Source organism: Cyprinodon tularosa, unplaced genomic scaffold, assembly GCF_016077235.1.
Source record: "Cyprinodon tularosa strain WSP-4 unplaced genomic scaffold, ASM1607723v1 ctg28, whole genome shotgun sequence".
NCBI lineage: Eukaryota > Metazoa > Chordata > Actinopteri > Cyprinodontiformes > Cyprinodontidae > Cyprinodon > Cyprinodon tularosa.
The window spans coordinates 747,501-769,600 of record NW_024038985.1 but is presented as its reverse complement, the minus strand read 5'-3'; the positions used below and the strand labels follow the sequence as shown (position 1 = coordinate 769,600).

Genomic DNA, 22,100 nt, shown 5'->3' with positions numbered 1-22,100 from the left:
CATGTTTTTGGACTGTGGGAGGAAGCTGGAGTACCCGGAGAGAACCCACACATGCTCAGGGAGAACATGCAAACTCCATGTAGAAAGACTCAAACCCAGAACCTTTTCACTGCCCACTGTTCCACTGAGCAGCAGTCATTAATAGAATATGTAATATATATGTGGCAAACAGGTGGTCAGGGAACACATCCAATAAATAATTAGCTTATTTAGTAACTTTTTGAACATCTTTTAATTTGAAAATGTATTGGAATAGAAAAAAAAAGTTTTTGAATCAAAAATCATTTCCAAATCGATCTGTTACCATAAAATTACTAAAGACTTGAAGATTTGCATCTCTAAACCCCAGCCCATTGCAGCTACAGTTTTTTTTTTTTTATGTGCCATAGAGAGCAGTGTACCACAAAACTAAAACTTGTCAGCCAATCAGAATCCTTCAAAACAACCACAATGCTCAAGCATTTACTAATCTCTGCTTAAGCTGGACTTTTCAGGATCATTCCTTTTAAGTGATATATAATGCATAAAGCTGTATAAATTCGTTTTCCCCAAATATCCTGCTATATGTGGACAAGGCTCAGATTATGCACTCGGGTTGTTATTTTGATGCATTGAAGTGCACCTGCGATGCTTAAAAATAGAACTTCTCAGTTCTCCAAATATTTGCTTGCTAAATGAAGCCTGCAGTAAAGTGTTGGGTTTGTTTTTTTCTATGTTGCAGTTGTTCAACTTGAAAAAACATGAAGTAAAACCGCTTGAAAGTAAGATAACGGACAGATTGCTGTGTCACAATCGCACCAAGTTCCTGTGTTTCTCAGAAAAGCAATACCAGTAAAGGTCCATCCTTCCTCTGACGCACTGATTTTTATCGAGCGTTTCCTCCTTCGTTCTCTAAACGTGTTTTGTTCTGCTCAATAAAATGTTGGTTAATGTAGCTCTTTTTAATTATAAAACGGGTTCATGTTTCTAAAATATTCACTCACTTCAAGCTATTTTCTGTTGTTGCCTCATCTTTACTTTCACTTCGCCCCTACCTCTCCAACAAAAAATAAAAATAAAAATTCTGTTCTGGTTGAGATTGTTTTCCTTTCTTTGCTGTCTGACTTCTGGACTGACTGGTCTTTTGTTTTTGTGGCGTCTCCCTCAGGAGGAACCTCACCAAGTTGTCCCTGATCTTCAGTCACATGCTGGCCGAGCTAAAAGCCATCTTCCCTAATGGCCTGTTTCAGGGAGACAACTTCCGGATTACCAAAGCCGATGCAGCCGAATTTTGGAGAAGGTCATTTGGAGACAAGTGAGTGTTTTTTCTTTGTTATTTTTTTTTTTGCTGAACTCTACAGTTTGGTTTCACACTATTTCCCTGGTCTCACAGGTAAAGTACAGAAAAAGGAAACCTTCCTTCCTTCCTTCCTTCCTTCCTTCCTTCCTTCCTTCCTTCCTTCCTTCCTTCCTTCCTTCCTTCCTTCCTTCCTTCCTTCCTTCCTTCCTTCCTTCCTTCCTTCCTTCCTTCCTTCCTTCCTTCCTTCCTTCCTTCCTTCCTTCCTTCCTTCCTTCTCTATGTCTTTCATCTGTCCTTCCTTCCTTCTCTGTCTTTCATCTGTCCTTCCTTCCTTCTCTGTCTTTCATCTGTCCTTCCTTCCTTCTCTATGTCTTTCATCTGTCCTTCCTTCCTTCTCTATGTCTTTCATCTGTCCTTCCTTCCTTCTCTATGTCTTTCATCTGTCCTTCCTTCCTTCTCTATGTCTTTCATCTGTCCTTCCTTCCTTCTCTATGTCTTTCATCTGTCCTTCCTTCCTTCCTTCTATGTCTTTCATCTGTCCTTCCTTCATTCCTTCCTTCCTTCTCTATGTCTTTCATCTGTCCTTCCTTCTTTCCTTTCTTCCTTCTCTGTCTTTCATCTGTCCTTCCTTTTTTCCTTTCTTCCTTCTCTCTGTCTTTCCTTCCTTCCATCTGTCCTTCCTTCCTTCCTTCTCTCTGTCTTTCATCTGTCCTTCCTTCCTTCCTTCCTTCCTTCCTTCCTTCCTTCCTTCCTTCCTTCCTTCCTTCAATTCAATTTCAATTCAGTTTATTTATATAGCGCCAAATTCACAACACATGTCATCTCAAGGCACTTTACAGTTCAACCAGATCATACAGTCAAATTAGATCATACAGTCAAATTCCTTCCTTCCTTCCTTCCTTCCTTCCTTCCTTCCTTCCTTCCTTCCTTCCTTCCTTCCTTCCTTCCTTCCTTCCTTCCTTCCTTCCTTCCTTCCTTCCTTCCTTCCTTCCTTCCTTCCTTCCTTCCTTCCTTCCTTCCTTCATCCTGTCCGCTGAACTGCAGCTAGTTTTTATCTCATGCCTGCAAGATGTCTCGTGCTGCTACCACAGATGATTTCGCTCTCCAAATGGAATTGAACGCTTCAGATTAGCTAGAATGAATAGAAGGGGTAGAGCGTAGCCGCCTGTGGCGCGGGCTGCCTGTCACAACTACAGTTCGGTGCGCGGATGACATCTTGCACACTCTGCTTTGTTTTTAAAAGATATAAATATAAAAAATATAACCGTGGATGTCTGGGGGACAGTGATTCTCCTACATGTTATGAATGCTGGCGTACCATAAAGAATAAATTATCAACAGTTTAGTTTGTGCCTTCAAGTTGTTGACCATAGGAAGACGTTACTTATAACCGGAATATCTTCAGAACGGCTCCAAATGACACAAAACCAATATGGGAGAGTAGAACATGATGTGATAACGTAAAGACTTGCTGCTACTCAGGCTCAACAGTAGCTACGTTTACATGAACACAAATAATCAGATTTAGGGTTTGATCAGATCAAAAATGTTTGACGTAAACTTGTCAGAGTGAAGATTCTAATACAGTTCGGTCTGAACAGAAAGTAATTTCGCTCTCCGATTGCTTTTCTAAACGCCGTCCACCTACACAACCATTCGGATCTTTTGAGTAAAATCATGTCAGCACGTATCAACATCAGCCTGACATTTTTCTTTTTAATAGCCTTCATTTTCTGTCTCCTGTTCCTCCTTGGTGCAGGAGGGGGCTCTGAATGTAATGTGTGGATGATGACATCCTGCCCACTACCCCTGTAGCTAAGGAGCGTTAGCATAATACTCCTTAGCTCCTTAACTGAGCCATTAACTAAAATAACCCCCAAAAACAACAGTATGATGCGATAAAGGTACATAATAGGGAAAAAACCCATCAGCAGACATGAGAGATGTGTAGGGCAGATACAAAGAGTAGTTGAAGCTGAGGACGAGCAGAGAAGTCAGGTTTGTTTACCAAACGCGTAGCTTCTCCTTCTTCTTCTGCTGCTGCTGCTAAAGTGTTTCAACAAACTAGACAGTTCTGCACATGCTCAAATAATGTAATCTGATCATCGGATCATTTTATTGAGTGTCCATGTAAACAGACATGTTGAACTTCTGATCAACCAACATTTAGATTAGATTGTCACGTAAACAGCTAGTGTCATGTTTCACCTCACGCACTGGAAAAGAATCAGTGTGTAAATTTTGCTTCTGCCTCATTTTGCATTTATGAAATGACAAATTTGTGATAAAAAAAAAAAAACATTTCAGAGTTGTATATTTTTGTGGTTATTTTTAAACAAATCAGCCAATAAATGCATCATGATACATTTTCTGACCAGGAATCCCAAATTTTGAGGAATTTCATCTTCATTAAACAGTGGATATATGGAGATAATCATGTATTTTCCTAATTTTCTCTCTGCTTAATGTACTTTGAATTTAAGATACATGCTGCCAGTTTTTTTCTGTAGAAGTATATTAAATATTATAGAAAAAAAATTGACTTTGGATTGTTTTTATCTGCATTAACCTTAAATATCCTATTTGCTGCATTTTTAGCTGCATCTCTTGTGTGTCTGGCTCCGTTTCAGAACCATCGTACCCTGGAGGATGTTCCGTCAGGCTCTCCATGAGTTTCACCCCATAAGTTCAGGTTTGGAAGCCATGGCGCTAAAATCCACCATCGACCTCACCTGCAATGACTACATCTCTGTTTTTGAGTTCGACATCTTCACCAGACTCTTTCAGGTAGCCTTTCTGAATACGACTGAACTTTGAATCGCTTAGTTATATTATATTAATCCCCTGGAGGTAAGGATTTAGCTTGATGTAAGAATGAACCATATTGCGTTGTATTTTCTTCCTTTTTGTAGCCATGGTCGTCTCTTCTGAGGAACTGGAACAGCCTTGCAGTCACACATCCTGGTTACATGGCCTTCCTGACCTACGATGAAGTCAAGGCTCGACTGCAGAGGTTCATCCACAAACCCGGCAGGTGAGACCCGAGGAGCGCTGACTGACAGACGGCTGTGAGCCTTGGCTGAATGGTTCCGATTTTTGTCTTTTCTTTTCAGCTACATCTTCAGACTGAGCTGTACCCGTCTGGGACAGTGGGCCATCGGCTATGTGACGGCCGACGGGAACATCCTGCAGACCATTCCCCATAATAAGCCGCTCTTTCAAGCCCTCATCGATGGCTACAGAGAGGGATTGTAAGTCACATTTGGAAACTATATCAAATCCTCTGGCTTTTTATTTTGAAAATTTGACTGAGAAAGACTAAGGTTAGGCATCAACCTTAAAATCCAACATGGCAGCCGGATGCATTTAACTGAATACAAAAGATCCTTTTATTTCCTCCCTTTAGAAAAATTTCTGCTTTTAGCCGGTGTTCTGTCAACTCGGCATACCGCATCAGGCCAGCTTACCCTTAGTAAGACGTATTACATTTATTTCCTGATTTTTGTCAGGTTTTTGTCATTGGTTTCTGCATAAATAAACAGAAAAAGTCCTTCACTAGGTCTACTACACACATTAGCTTTAAAAAAAAAAAACACCCATTACAAGTCGTTTGACGAGAAACGTATTAAACTTATTAAAGTCATATTTAAATTTCAAATCATTCTGGCTTTAACATGTATATAAATGTACTCTTTATCAGACCATATTGTCCCAAAATTTTGAAAATTTCTATTTAAAAAAAATTCTGGTCTTAAAATCAGTTTTTTTCCCCTTAGTTTTATGCAGGCCAGTTAGTTATACGTCAGCCTGAACACCTAAATTCGGCCAATCGTATATCCACGGTCATCTGTCAATCACATTTTTTCGGTCATAGCGTCTTGATTCATATGTCACAGCTAATATACGCAACTGTTGAAATAAGAAATAATAATTTATTTTACCATTGTTACAAGTTGCTAACTGGTTAGCAAGATGCTTCCGACAAACCGGCCACAACCAAACTTGCTTGCGAACCTTCCGCCCCAACAATCCCGCCCCCTTGATAAACAACCAATCACATTAACTTTATTTACTCTTGTAATGTCGGGCACCACTCGGGAGAAATCGAAAATGCAACGGTTGGAACAGCCGCTTCCCTACGACTTTTAAGAATTATCTGGATTTTTTTCACAGAGAATTAAATGTTTATAAGGAGAAGATTCTACAACTCAGTTGACAGGATATGAGTTTTATTTTTTATTTTTAGTTCGTTTAATATGAGCGACATGCGGATCATTTCATTTATTTTTACAGCACATGAAGAACTACTGAAATTATTTTCAGATTACACATAAATAGATTGAAAAAAAACCCATTTGAGAACAGACAGCAGGACAGGTTGGAAACTCTCCTCTCTGACCCGTTTTGATCAAATGTGATTTAAATAGATTTATTTCCGCGGGGGTGAAAATAAATTACGTTAGGGTTAAGATTCACTCGATGATAACAACCTAATTAGTCTACTTGCACAATCTAAAACCATTCAATGGGACTGATACCCGCTAATAATGATCATGCGCGCATGCTTATTGCTAAGGGTATGCTGGCCTGACGCGGTACGCTGAATTGACAACACCGGTCCTCTCTGCTTTCTCAAACGCACCGACGATCCTGTAGTAACGATTCAGAGACTCGGCTCACACTAAAATCATATTTTAATGCTGACATGCTATTGTGCAATAAGTTAAAAGCCTTGCAGGACTGATCGCAACAGATTAATTATCAATGTTCTCTGTTGTTTGCGGCTGGCTTTCGACGGGCAGTTAGTGATGATCTCTTCCTGCTGCAAGTTTCAATCCTGCAAATAAATGAGACGATTCAGCACCACAGCTGCCACCATCTGCACAGCGACGCACCACAAGTCCTCCTCTTCGAATGCATTCTGAAATGTTTTGATACCTTTTAAGTAATTTCATGAAATGAAGCAATATCTTCAGATCTGTCTATGTCCCCCCCCACACACACCCCATGTTCGGTTTCATGACCAAATCTGTCGAGTCTTTCACAACACCTAAAGCGTTGCACTTCCTCCTCAGACGCCTCGATTAGAGGATGTGTGTCCATGTTAACTCAGCTTTTAAGGCCATTTGGAAAAAAGAATAAGTTCATAATCCAGATTTCTCAAGACGCTATTGCTAAATACGTGACAGACCTGCGCAGTGTATGATGGGGAAGTTGGAAGAAAATTATGATTTTCAAGAAAAGTAGAAACATGAAAGGTGCAGCGTGCTTTTGTATTTACCCTGAGTCGGTATTTTATGGCTGGGATGTTGTCCTTTTGGATTTTCCACTTCTCTAAGAAATCTGGATCGAATTAATTGGCTTAATTCCTGGACTCTACAGTCCTGATGAGGGAAATATTTGTTTTTTGCTGTTGGAGAATTGATGCATCTAAAATTGAGATTATATTCCAGGGCTCGATGTTAACCGTCGCCCGGGGCAAGTAGTTTTTATTGTCGGGAGAGTACAAATGTCATTGCATTTGCGTTATCACTCAAAATTACTTAAAATCACTGACATTCGCTGAAAACGACCCACATTCTCGCGTGATTTGAAAAAGCCGCGGGATTTTCCACTAGATGGCGTGATTCAGTAACCTGACTCCGCCAGATGGATCTGCTCTGCATATCCATCTGGAAACCTTCCGTAGAAGTAATTTTGGGAAGGGGCGAAAATACTGGTTAGCTGATTGGCCTATGTTGGTGATAGACGGGCCAAATAAACCAATCAGATCAACGAAGCATATGACGTACTAACAGAGCGACGACGAAGAGGAGCCAATTGATAGATCAAACTCTTGCTGAAACCAGTCGGGAGAAGAGCAAAAACATCTTTTCCTCTGAGAAAAGCCTCCAGAGCAGTGTTTTGCTCTTCTTTCAGTGAAGAAATACTCTGTAATTCCGATAAAACTTGCTCGATAGCCACGCTAACGCTAGTTTCATCGGCTGAAGCCGCCATGTTCTTTAGACTGAACTGTCGCGCTTCTCGTTGCGTCACACCTTAACCCGCCTCAAAGCCAACGCTGATTGGACGTTCGTTTGGTGAACGGCTCCAAATTTTCTTCAACGGAGAGCAGAGATGGGGACTCGAGTTTGTGACTCGTACTCGAGTCGCACTTAAGTCGCATATTTAATGACTTCAGACTCGAATTAGACTCGTGATTTCCGACTTGTGAACAATATTTTATTCCAGTGTAAAAACACTTATTCAAGTGTTTGTTTTACTAACTTGACTGATCGCCGCTGGCCTTACCCGCACACAGAAGAGGTAAAAAAAAAAAGTAGCACTTGTGGCCAGTATGGCCCCACACACAATACACACAATCTTTGACACAAGGGGGAGCAAACAACTCAAAGACCCAAACCGTGAAGCGCTCAAGTTCAAGTGTTTTATTTATACAAAAAGCCACCGCAAAAGTGGCAAAATAAAACAGTCCTTTTCTTCTCCTGATAAAACCTAAAACTCAAGAGTTTTCCTTAAAAATCAGAGGCTGGAAGTTGGGCTCCGCTTGTTCTGCTGCTTCTGGTGCGTTCTCCTTCTCCTTTCCTTCAGACTCCTTTTATGTCGGCTTTAATCAGCCCTTGCTCACACCTGAGCGCAGCAATTACGCAGCGCAATTAATGCACTCCGCCTCCTCAGACAACTAGGCTACTTCAGTCCAGTGCGCATGGATTGTCACAAGGGAAAAACAAACCAAAACAACCCAACATGCAGGAAAAATTCAAAAGTCTAAAATAAAGGAAAACAATCATATAAAAAAGAAACATCAAAACATGCAAAGCTCAAGAAGAAAATACAAAGAAAAACAAATCATATCTTCCTCTCCAAACATGCAAAGCATAAAACTAACATTTAAATGAAAGAAAACCATAAATCATATTTTTCCCTGTGCAACACACTGACGTCACTGACGCAACAGTACATGACATATATGCCGGTGCGCATGCATGCATGCAACCCATACAGGTATGGAAGGGATGATAACCCCCCCTGTTTCGGTGCCACCGTTCATAATAACCTTTGGCTACAAAAACTTTACATAAGGCGGGAATAAAAGAGCAGAAACCTGCAGCTTCTTTAGAAAAAAATACACAATGCTTGGTCCACCACATCTAGTGCAGGTGTACAGCCAGGGACATCACAGACATGAGGCAATAATTCAGGACCTTATTATTTCATGCAACCTCCCCTTGTCTTTGATCGACAAGCCCAGCTTTAAAAGCTTTATGGCAGTGGTAGAGGAGAAATATGTTGTGAATAATGTTGTAAATTGGCGCTAAATAAATAAACTGAATTGAATTGAAAATACTCGCTAAAACTAGAAAAAGTTGTAACCATAAACGTCAGGTAAATACTGTAAGAAAATATTTTTTTTTTTAAGAAAATAAACTAAAAATGCAAAATTTAACTGGAAAAATTTTTTGTGTGTGTGCTTTTTTTTATTGTATTTTTCATTTAGCAGTTCAAGATAATGATAATTCCATAGCTATAATAGCGACCTTTAAGCTATACGTCTCAGTGACGAAGATGAAAACACAAGGACAACAGTTTAAACCAAAGTTTAGTTTGAAAAGAATGTGCAGGAAGGATTGAAAAGCATGTTAACACGGTAATGTAGGCTTGAGTTCATTATCTGACGCATGCAGATACACACCAGGAACCTGGAAACTTAAAAAAAACTGAATTACAAAAAACATTTAAAAAACAAACATGTTTCGTTGATATATATACGAAAATGAATATTAGGAACTATATTTATCAAACATTATACTGGGCAAGTAAAAATTGTTTCTGGGCAAATTAAATCATCAACCCCTGTATTCCCTTTCTGTAACTTCAGCTGTAATTACAGCTTCCTCTAAATGTCCAGATGTAAAAGGGTTAGTGAAATCTTTATTTTTCCAAAAACGGCTTAGAAACTGTGTTGTTGGATGGAGAGTATCTTTGAAAATCCATTTTTAAAACAGATTCTCAGTTGGATTTGGGTCTGGACTTATAGTGGGCTTTGATCAGAAGACCCCCATCGTAGCTCTGTGTTTGTGATCATTGGTTCCGTCCCTCTTCCCATCAACTCTGAGTAGTTTCTGATTTAAAAGCCTCCCCACTCCATGATAACAGTGTGCTGGTTTTCCTGCTCCATAAAGTGTGCTGCATGTAAGCTGGTGGACAGAGCTCTGGGAGACGTTTTATAATCTGACCCCATTTCAAACTTTTACATCTTCCTCTCTGACCTGTTTGCTGTGAAGCTGATTGGTGTCTAATGTTCCCTAACATCCGTCTCTCAGAGCGTCCTCATTTATGCACTTTGTGGTTGTCTCATAAGGTGGATTTTTTGGGGTCTTTTTGAGCAAAAATCCTAATTGTTTTTACAGATTACTGCATCTCTGAAGTGCTTTGATTTATGTGATTGTTTACTGATACCGTACTTTCATAAGGCGCACCGTACTAAAAGGCGCAGTCTCAGTTATGTGTGCCATTACTGTATTTAACACACACATAAGGCGCACCGGATTATAGGGCGCGGGTTTTATATACCGGTACATATCCTCTACTACGTTTAAATACCTCTACTGCGTATTTAAAAATAGAGCGGGAGCAAAACTGAGTATGTTTGTGCTTTATTCATGTATTTATTACAAAGTATTAATCAAACCCATCAAAGTCATCATCCTCTGTTTCTGAATTAAACAGCTGCGCTAAATCAGGCCCCGTCCACACGAAGTCAAAACGAACACGAAACGCTAATATTTTCCAGAAGGTTTGTAAAATAAATGTGATCGTCCACACGAATACATGAAAACGCTGCAAAATGTATGCCAGGCCTGTAAGTAAAGCAAAAATAGGCGACGAAATGTTGGGCATGCGCACTAATATTTATACATGGTTGCCCTGCGGGTCCATTTTCGTGGTTCAGTCAAATTCAGGTGCTGAACTATGTCGTCGATATTGCTCTGTTCTTCCTGGAGATATTCCAGAAGAAGAAGATTCTGTTGTAAGCCCGACAGCAGGGTGAGTAGCATGAGCAGCAACCATTCAACACAGTACGCCGCCATTGTTGTTGTGATACTGTGTCGCGCATGCGTGTTTAGAGGCGACGCTATGACGCATGCGTGTAAGAAAAAAAATGCGGTTAGAGCTTAAAGATGGAAACGCGAAAACGGTGTTTCAGAATCTTCCCACTCTGAAGGCTGAATAAAAAAAAGATCTTTTACAGACCCCCGAAACGCCGGCTTCGTGTGGATGAGAGGCTGGTTTGGTGAAAAATTAGTGCGTTTAGGCCAGGGTTCGGCTTCGTGTGGACGGGGCCTCAGACATGCCAATTTCCCCTTCTTCGCTGTCAGAGTCACTTTCCGTGCGGCTCCTCAGAAATAATGCCGGCTTTTGCGAAAGCTCGAACAACAGTGCCAGCAGACACGTTAGCTCAAGCATCTACAATCCATCCGCAAACTGTGGCGTAACTTGCCCGGCGCTGCCTTCCACTTTTCGTGAAACTGTGGTCTCCGTCCGTCATCCATCGCTCCCACGCCGCTCGCAGCCTTACTTTGAACGGCCGGTTCACACCGATGTCGAGCGGTTGAAGTTCCTTTGTCAGACCTCCCGGAATAACTGCAAGCTCAGCGTTCCTTTGTTTCACCTTTTTTTTCCACATCGGCTGTGAGATGGGCACGCATGGAGTCACAGATTAACAGCGATGGTGATGTGTTGCTTTTCATACCCCGTTGTGTGTATCGCTACCGTCCTGGTCCCCTTCTTCTCCACCGTGTGATTCACCGGGATGTCGAAAGTGAGCGGCACCTCGTCCGTGTTGGTTATGTGGCTTGGCTGGGTGCATTTGTCGGCGATGTATTTGCTGCAGTAGGAGTGGAAGCTCGCCAGCTTTTCAATATGATCCGCCGGACGTTGCTGAGCTACTGTAGTCCTGGTCCGGATTGCACTCATAGGCATGTCTCTTTGCCATTTTCAGGGTTGTTATGACATCAATGTTCAACAACGTCCGCAGTAACAACACACATAGGGCGCACCGCACATTTTGAGGAAAGAAAAAAAAAGATGTTTATATGCGCCTTATAGTCTTGAAAATACAGTAATAATTGAACTTTATTGATCTCACACTGGAGAAATTGACCTCTGCATTTAGCCCATCCCTTTGGGGAGCAGTGGGCTGCCACTGTGTGGCCATCACTGCGTTTTACCTGAAGCTTTATTTCAAACAAATTAAGGAAAAAAAGGTTTAGATGATTGAGGTTCACTGAATCTAGATAAAGAATTGTAATCCCAACCTTTTTTGTTTTTGTTTATTTACGCTTGTATTGGGGCTTTTTAGCTACCTTTTTCCAGATGGCCGTGCACAAAACCCAGACCTGACAGGGCTGTGTGAGCCTTCTCCTCAGGATCACATCAAAGTTACTCAGGTTTGTTTTGTTTCTCATCTACAAAGCACTCACTTTACTGCATTTAAGTAGCTTGTTGAGATAAACGCAGCAGCTTTAACGGGTTGCGCTGCAAAGATAAGTCCTTAGAGTCTTGATCTGATGTAAATGCGTTGAAAGGATGTCATTGAACTGAATGATTGTTGCGTTGTCCCTGCAGGAGCAATACGAGCTGTACTGTGAGATGGGATCCACGTTCCAGCTTTGCAAGATCTGTGCAGAAAACGACAAGGATGTAAAGATCGAGCCCTGCAGACACCTGATGTGCACCTCCTGTCTGACCGCCTGGCAGGTGACAGTGGCGACTTTACCCTTTGATTTTACTTTGATGATAAGGCCTCTGCAGTTTTCAGTTTTCATTCGTCCAGCGGTCTCAGATTCACTATTTACTGCCCTTTCCTGTTTATAACAGTAATGCTCGGCATGTGCAGTAAATCCAACAGGGTTATCAGGGCAGTTTAATATTTAATGAAGTTGTGGTAGCAGCTTCCCAAGGATGCAAGGTTCAATTTGGGCTTTTAATTATTTATTTGAACTTTAGGAGAATTATAGAGCATACAGCTATGATTTTTTTAAAACCCAACAGGAACTATTGTGGATTTAAAGGGTGAAAATGAAATGTAAACGTCCAGGTATGTACACACACCTCCAGAAATACTTAAATAAATGTGTCTTGGCATGTTGCCTATTAGTAGAAAGTTTTTGTTGCCGTCAACAAACATCTGACCTCATTCTGACTGCAGAGAGGGACACAGTGCTTAGCTGAAATGTTACATTTCTGGGTCTGGAACCAAGTTTTAACTCTATCATTTTCAAATATATATATTTTTTTCTTTTTTTTTTCTTAGGCCTTTCTTGACTTCTCTTAGAATGCTTTTCCTTATTGGTTATTGTAGAACCCTAATATTAGCCTGTTTCATACATTATGAAACCAGCTTTGCTGTGTGTTTTGGATCATTGACTTGACACACCTGATTCAAACCGCACCCCCCTCAGATGAAAGGAAACTGGTTTGGTTGTTTAGGAAACAGCTTATACGTCATTCAGGGTTATAAGTTGATCAACAAAAAGTAAAAACCCTTCTCCACAGTCCGCTTGATGTAGATCTGAAAGCTTCCACTGTGCAGGAATCTCCGCCTCAGCAGATGGCCGCTCACGCTGAGCCTGATTCTGCTGGAGTTTTCCTTCTGTTAAAAGGGAGTTTTTCCTCTCCACTGTTGCTACAAGCATGCTTAGTGACGATTTAGACCAGCATATGCCTGACGTAGGAAAAATCTGGCAAAAACGCTGGCATATGTTGGAAAAGTTACGGCTCAGTTTTGTATAAGTTATGGGCACGCTGAAGTACGCTGGCACTACCTGAAACACGTCGACATACAGCGAGTACGTTGAGAAATGGAAATTTTGAGAATGCTCAAAATTTCCCAACGCATGCCATAGGTGGCGCATAAGTTACAGATAAGTTATCCGATCATTGATATACGTTGTGTAATTTACTCGACGTGGTGTCTAGCTTGTCCAAAACCTATGAGTAACCTGTGCATAACTTATCTCAAACATATACCAACGTATATGACGTGTTCCTAACTTACTGCTACTGTTTAATGGCGTATTGGCAGCATTTTGGTATAAAAGGGGGTTCACAGGAGGAAACCGTCAGTAATACAGACTAAACGTCAGACTTCAATCCCATCATAGGGTGAGCGAGAAGGTGACTGTCATGGATGACAGTGAATTTACTGCAACTGCAAACCTTCTTTCTTTTTCTTTATTCTTTTTTTGGGGGGTCAGGTGGTAAACAGCAGCTAGATTAATACCGCGATCAAAGATTATGAAAACCGTCCGAACCGTTCGGTTCGACTGCCTCGGTTCGGTTCGCGTATGTTGCGTTCAGTTCATGCGCTGCTCCTTTTTCTCATAGGCGAAGCGTTTACACTCCAGAGCAGAAGGTGGCGGTACTGCGACCAAAGCCAACCACCAGTAGTAAACAAGAAGAAGAAGCGAAGCAGCGTAGCCGGGTGTAGCAGAAAAAAATAAGATGTTGTGAAGAATTGTGTGGGTATGGCGAGTGGGAAAGAACAGGAGTTGGAAGACGCGCCAGCAGCACTTTATAGGTCTGCTGTATGGGACCACTTTGCATTTAGAGTGACCTACGATGACGGCGGGAAGAAAGTTGTGGATAAAAGTGAAACAGTGTGCAAGCATTGTGCAACACGTTTTGTTTATGCTAACAGCAACATGACCAACATGTCAGGCTAACAATCAACATATACCGAACCGAAAACCGTGACCACGAAACCGTGAACCGAACCGTTCCACCCCTAGTCAAGTGTAAGTTACTCAGAAGTCGTGGTGTCTAGCTTGTCCAAAACCTATGAGTAACTTGTGCATAACTTATCAAGAACTTATCTCCAACATATACCAACGTATTTGACGTGTTTCTAACGTACTGCTACTGTTTAATGGCATATTGGCAGCATTTTGGTATAAAAGGCGGTTCACAGGAGGAAACCTTCAGTAATACAGACTAAACGTTAGACTTCATCCCCATCATATGATGAACGAGAAGGTGACTGTCATGGATCCTCCCTGCGTTCACGTAGCCTCGTGACATCCTGATCTCGCATGCTTTCAAGGTTTCACTCGCTAATCAGTCTGGAGACTCTCCGTTGAAAAAAATTTGGAGCTGTTCACCAAACGAACGTCCAATCAGCGTTGGCTTTGAGGCGGGTTGAGGTGTGACGCAACGAAAAGCGCGACAGTTCAGTCTAAAGAACATGGCGGCTTCAGCCGATGAAACTAGCGTTAGCGTGGCTATCGAGCAAGTTTTATCGGAATTACAGAGTATTTCTTCACTGAAGGAAGAGCAAAACACTGCTCTGGAGGCTTTTCTCAGAGGAAAAGATGTTTTTGCTCTTCTCCCGACTGTTTTCGGCAAGAGTTTGATCTATCAATTGGCTCCTCTTCGTCGTTGCTCTGTTAGTACGTCATATGCTTCGTTGATCTGATTGGTTTATTTGGCCCGTCTATCACCAACATAGGCCAATCAGCTAACCAGTATTTTTGCCCCTTCCCAAAATTACTTCAACGGAAGGTTTCCAGATGGATATGCGGAGCAAATCCATCTGGCGGAGTCAGGTTAGCGTTCACATCCACGGCCAGCAAACTTCCTAGCAGACATGACACTGAATCTACTACCTTCTTTCTTTCTTTTTATTTGTTCTTCTTTTGGGGTTCAGGCAGTAAACAGCAGCTAGGTAAATACTGCGATCAAAGTCATCTTTCAAGGCAGGCCAGGCGATTCCAGGAGCATCGCTTCCCCCCTCAGGACACTGGCTTGTGACATTTCATGGGCATTATGCTGCCGTGCCTTATGCATAAGTTAGGCTGTCGTTGGACATAAGTTCTGGACTCATTATGAATACTTTATGTATAAGCTAAATCTTAAAAAAAAACATAGAAAGTTTAGCGTATGCAGCGTTTTAGGAGATTCAGACCTCTGCCCAACAGCTGGGGAGTTTGAAGGGCTGTCTAGGTCCTTTAAATTCACCTTACATTTATAGCTATGCTAGGATGGTTTTCCAACCAGACTATGATCCTAAACCTGTCATAGCTGGTTTTAGAATCGAGAAATCCGATTAACATTAAGTCTTTGAAATGGCACCAACTCTATCCTACTTAGTAATGAAGATTTTTTTTTTACCTCCTGTTTTTTAGATAAAAACAGAAATAGTTTGAGTTCTCAGTTCTTATTTCAAATGTGAACCTCCTCAGGAGTCGGAGGGTCAAGGCTGCCCGTTTTGCCGCTGTGAGATCAAAGGCACGGAGCCCATCGTGGTGGACCCCTTCCACCCTAAGGCCAGCGGGGCTTCTTTCGCTGGTTTCCAGGGCTCCAGCAGAGCAGAGGCGGCAGGAAACGACGAGGAAGAGGACGATCGGCTGGAGGATCAGCAGCTCGTTATGAGCGGGCTGGCCTTCAGTAAGGTAGGATTTACATACACTTTGGTTTGACTTCCTGCCGTCATGCAGCATGTCTGAACCTTTTGCATGTTTACAGGTGGAGCGTCCAGCGTCTCCTGTTTCTCAGCTGCCTCCGGTGCCTCCACGCCTGGACCTGCTGCAGCAGAGGGCCTCTGGATCCCACACCGCTCTGAGTCAGGGGGCAACAGCCAAGGTGGGTCGTTTCTAATCACATGCCACTAGAAGAAAGGGGAAACTGAACTGTGTACGTGTCAAATTACAATGAGGGAAACCCTGGTGAAGTTCACCTTTGTCCTGCTGACATGTAGCTGTATCACAACAGCGAAGTAGAAAATAAAACAGAGGGGCTTTAATTTGACTGATGAATCTGATAAATCCCACATAAACACAGGTATTTGTCAACTTGCTCATCCATCTCTCTCTTCCGATCTAACACATCTATTTCATTTCCCTTTGGGATTAATAAAGTGATCAACGATTCAATTTGATTCAAAAACAAAGATTTTTGTCTTTGTGTTCTTAGAAGCCTCTTATTTCTAATTATGTTAGACACCTTAAAAGAAATCATACTTTACGGCAGTAACAAAATCCACCCTTAGTGTAGATATAGAGAGATAACAGGTTTAAGAAGATATCCTAAAGAGGACTTGGAACCAATGAGCAACAGTTCAGTCCAATTATTTATATTTTTTAATTAACCAGGAAGGACATTTCTGACATTCTGTCAGGAGTTCATCCAGGTTCAAAACGTAAGAAATAAAACCATTAAAGCCCATCCTGGGCTGTCGACTCCAGCTAAATTTCATTAGCTGTAAATATTTAAAGGAAAAGTCCAGTTGGTCGGCAAGGAATAATCAACGGATCCTTATTTATACTTAAAATTAATGCGTTTGTGGTAATTTGATGAATTTAGCGTTAATCGTAAAAAAAAAATAAAAAAATAAATGTCATCGCCTTCACCGAGTCTGGGAGCGGCCATTTTTGCCCAAATATAGTAGCCCCTCCCTCCTGCCATCTTCCAGCAGTGACGTCACGGTGCGGTAAGCCTAGCGCCATTCTCCCCGCTCTACAAGCAAAATCAATGGGAACTACTAGACACATCAGCAATCAACAACAATTATTGAAGATTTCCAGAGGACTTCACCATTGAAATTCACCAGAGCTATAGTGAAAAGGACAATGCCCACGTGCATGGCAGCTGGATGCTGGAATACATCAGGGAAAAGTGGAAAAAAAACGGACGGGTTGGTCGTTGGATCGCCAACTTGAAGAGGGAGGATTTGCCATCGAACTTCTGGCCAGAGAAAAAACCCGTAATATGTAGCCAACATTTGGAAGAAGAATGTTTTCAAGATGACTTGGATAATAGCGCGTTGTGACAAACACCAGATACAGCACTGGGACTTGATCAACAGCCGATACCGCACCGTGACGTCACTAACCAGAAGGTGGCAGTAGTGTTCTTTGACAAACATGGATGCCTCCAGTAAAGCACATTCACATGAAAAATACTCTTAATTAAAAACGCTTAATTAAAAATCTCTTAATTAAAAATTTGATATTTAAAGTACTTTCAGAAGTTTTGATTCTAAATATGACCGGACTTTTCCTTTAATAATCCAAACTGACAGGAAAAATAAAAATCTGAACAATTCAGCTGTGTTTCATGAAGCTATAAAATATGAATTTAAACGTATAAAGTGAAATTATTAAAAAGAAAAATGCATTTATTTTACTTATTCGAATGGTCAAACACTGATCCTAACTTATTTGGTATAAGTCAACGGAAATGTTGTTTATAAGATGATGTTGGAGTGTTTGTAAATATGCTGAACCCATATTTGCGTCAGCAGATGTTTTCACCTCCTTTGCTTGTTTATAACTCCCAGCATCCCCTTGTGTTTACATCCCAGGTTGCAGTCAATCACAGAGACAAGCCTTTACCTCCCCCTCCTGCTGTGAGAGAGCTGCCCCCTCCCCCCCCCTCCTGAGCGACCCTGCATCCCCGTCCAAGACTCCAGACTTCAGAGGAGGCCCCTACCCTCCACCCCCGACCAGCCTGCCTGGGCAGCCAACTACATGGTTCCTCGCCCTTCCACCAAGGCCTCCATCCCTCAGAGCAGCGGCACCAATGGGGAGGGAATCCGGCCCCAAGTAGCCAACAACGTCACCTACTCCGTGCCTGTCAGGTATGAAGCTCTGCTCATCTGATTTTTCCAAATGCAAAACCAGAATTTGAATGAAACGGACCAGTCTTGGAAGTTTTGTGGCTCTTTGGCTCCTCCTGCAGTTATTATGTGTAACTACACTTTCATGATTTCACGGTTCTCTGCTTGATTTATATTTAAAAAAAAATCACATTTATAAAAAAAATACTTGCTTTCATTTGTGCAGGTCTCAATCAGTGATTTCAGCTGGAGAAAAGCAATCATCAGACGGTGAGGAGAACGAGTACATGAGTCCCACCTCCCTCCCGGTCTCTGGCGCCCCCTGGGTCATTACAGGCTCCTTGGTGCCCCCACCTCCAACCCAGACCAACAGCCACACTGATGCAAGGTAAAGAGGAACCACTGCGTTGTTTCTCATTAATACCATTTCATCTGATTCTATCTAAAACACATGGTTAACTAACATGATCAGGTAACCTTGTTTATTTTTAATATTTCTGTTTTTCTGGCAGTGAGGGGGGCGATGACGACTCTGATGACCCTCAAGTGTACGAATCCATGTTCAACATCCAGAGTCAGGCCGGCTCCGCTGATACAGCACAGACCTCTGAACTGGGTAATGTTCTTCATTTCACTTTCACAGCGGCTCAGATAAATATTGATGGGGGAGAAATCTCTCTTATCTGTAGTCCATGAAGAAATAGCTGATCTGAACCGCAACATCTGTAGATTTCTTCTTACTGGTATCGTTTTATGATTGTAATGCTACATTCAGCAGCAGAATCGGCTAGTTTGCATGCAAAGTCGATGGTTGATGTGCATTAAGGTGCATCAAAAGGTCATGCAGCGTGTTTTTATCAGCAGCAGCTGCGCCTCATGCGCTGCTGGAGTTGGAAAAAAATGTAACATTTGCTGCTCGTCACGCCACATCAACCAATCAGAGAAGCTGATCTGAGAGCTGGCAGGGAGACGGACACAGCACTTCTGATGCAGAGCGCTATGATCACTCCTCTGGAACAGTTTATTAACGCCTAAATTGACTTAAAATGTCAACCTGACGGCAAAATATGTTTGATCTAATTATCCTGATGCCTGCAGTTTGTAACGCATACCTGAAAAACGCTAACATCTACCAGGGTTTTAATAAGTAATTAAATTATTATTTTTTTTAATTAAGGCCTTAATTGGCATTAAAATTCATTAAATGTGATTATCGTAGCATTTAAAATGCTTTCATAAAAAAAAAAATGGAAGTAAACAATTTTGTCAGATATATTACATGAGATATAATATGTTCTGCGTGTTTGCAAGTAACTGCTTCCGTTTGATCGTAAAGCCGTATGTTCGGGAAAGAAGCTTGAGGCGGAGAAAAAGCAAGAGAATGAGGGAAAAAAAAGCTAATTTCAACAAAAGTGGTTAAAAAACGAGGAATTTAGAACATGGCTGCAGCCTGTCGATGGTAAAGATGATGAAGGATTTTTTATTTATTTATTTATATATCTCAATCTCAGTCATGGGTATGGAGGACCAACTGTGCCATATTTAAAAATAAATACAGAAATAAATAAATGCTCAATAAATATATAAGCATACAATTAATTGCCACCAAAAATACAATAAACAAATAAATGTAAGTAGAAATTTAATTATACAGTGAGACATAACTGTATATAACTCTTTTAATTAGTTTCTTTATTTATTTGCCTTTGTAATATTTACCTTATTTATTTTTTTGTCCTTTATAATCTTCAACTTTATTTTTAATTACATATATTTTTAAGTATTTATTTATGTGCATGTTGTAATATTTTTGTCTGTTTTATTCTTTCTTTGTATTTTTTTACCCTAGTTATTTCTTCGCCGCTATTATAACAATTATTATATTATTATAACAGCTATTATAACACCATCTCAGCAGCCCGTGGGCAGAGCAAATCCAGAGCTTTGTACTTTTTTATGTTGTGGAATTTTCTTTTTCTTCGAATTGATATTATAAAACTGGTATCGAAAAAAGTATCGTTCAGGAACCGGTATCGAAGTGAAGGTATCGGTATTGGTACCGGAACCGAAAATTTTTGAACAATACCCAGCCCTACTGATCACAGCAAATATAAACAAAGCTGCTCTCCGCTATTGATCACAGGAGCATCTGACGCATCTGGACACACTTTACCGGACGCGCTTCCGGAGCATCAAGGTTGCTTCTGAGGCACGTCAGACGTTAAAGGGGAACGCCGTTTTTTTACACTGGGCCCTTGATTTTCCGTTATCACATCATGTTCTACTCACCCATATGAGTTTTGTGTCAGTTGGAGCCGTTCTGAAGATATTCCATTAGGTTATATCCAAGTAATGTCTTCCTATGGGCAACGACTTGAAGGCACAAACTAAACTGTTCATCATTTATTCTTTATGGTACGCCAGCATTCATAACATGTAGGCCAATCACTGTCCCCCAGACATTCGCGGTTTAATTTTTAATATTTATATTTTTCAAAAACAAAGCGGAGTGTGTATGACATCATCCACACGCGCCGGCTACCGTTCATTCATCCTGTCCGCTGAACTGCTGCTAGTTTTCCTCTCATGCCTGGAAGTTGTCTCGTGCTGCTACCACAGATGATCTCGCTCTGCAAATGGAATTGAACGATTCAGATTAGCTAGAATGAATAGAAGGGGTAGAGCGTAGCCGCCTGTGGCCCGGGCTGCCTGTCACAACTCCAGTCTGGCACGCTGATGACGTCACCGTCGACCGTGGATGTGATTCGCCTACATGTTAAGTTTAGTTTGTGCCTTCAACTCGTTGCCCGTAGGAAGACGTTACTTGGATATAACCTAACGGAATATCTTCAGAACGGCTCCAAATGACACCAAACTCATGAGTAGAACATTGTGCCCAATGTAAAAAAAAAAACAGCGTTCCCCTTTAATGTGCATCAAAAATGAAGCAGCAGAAGCTTATTTGCTGCTTCCACGCTTGCGGTCTAAACATAGCATTACTGACTTTATTACCTTTATAGTCAAGCTGTCAGTATAGTTTAAAGCTACAGTGTGTAATAATTACAGGGATATACAGTCAGAAATGTAATATATTATACATACCTATGTTATTTATCATCATCTACGAGCTCAGCCTTTTAACCTTAATATTTGCGTTGCCTTAGAATTCGTTATTTATAATTACATAGGAGCGGGTCTCGCAGCCATGGAGGCAGACATCTTTGCGCTACGGCAGCGCAGAGCCAACAAACTAGCGATTGTGAGATCGCCAAAATGTCACAACGATGTAGAAAAAATAGCGGGTATATTTATTATCTTAAGTCTACATGAAATCTATACCCTACACAGACTAATGAAATACTATCTGTAAAATTATCTATGTAAACAAACCTCATCACTTGAGAAGGTAGGTGATGCGGATGTCGTGGAAGACATTTTGTCCCGTAACGCTCGCCGTACTGTTGGGGGGGGAGAAGCGGTGGGGGGGAGATGTTCATGTTGCTGCAGTCTGCAGTCTGACCACTAGATGTCGCTAAAAGTTACACACTGTAGCTTTAAGCTCCAAAGCGTTCTTTAATGTACATTTTTTTTTTTTTTTTTTTAGAGCTCCCTCAGCCTCCAGTTGTGGTTTCCCAGGATAAAAAAGAAGACCCCAGCGTGGAGGAAATCTACGAGTTTGACCGCCCTCGGCCCGTTGTCCCCCCCGCCCCGACCAGAAGAAACTTGTCTGAAATCAGCTGTCCCTCTGGAGCCTTCAACTCGCTCAGCATGGACGCCTCAGTAGAAGCCGGTACGTGCAGTCTGCCCTGTGGCAGTTCTTAACATGGCTCTAAACTTCACCTCAGGTTTAAAAACAATCAGTTATCAGACAGTTATAATATTATGTTTTGAAAAACTTCAGAAGCATAAACAAAATACAGAATTTTATTCAGGTTTTTGCTACTATTACAGGTTATGTTAATGTACGTCTCTGAAAAAAGACTCTTTGATTTTGTTTAAATAATTACAAGAAAAACTCAAACAAGTAATCAGCTCCATTTATACAACTAAACAGCTTCAGCTACGGTTCCTTGCTGATTTTCCATAAGTATTTAAACATTTCAGCTACTTTAAACTGTAGTTTGACAAATCCCATTTTTTCATAAATACAAACAGCTTATTGTTAAACAAGCAGCTGTGCCAAACTTACCGGTTTAAAAAGCC

The 22,100-nt window shown here is 41.3% G+C and overlaps 1 pseudogene; it reads left to right on the top strand.

Annotated features, from left to right (window-relative positions):
• LOC119786827 overlaps positions 1-22,100 on the top strand; it is a 51,921-nt pseudogene that overhangs the window by 18,593 nt on the left and 11,228 nt on the right.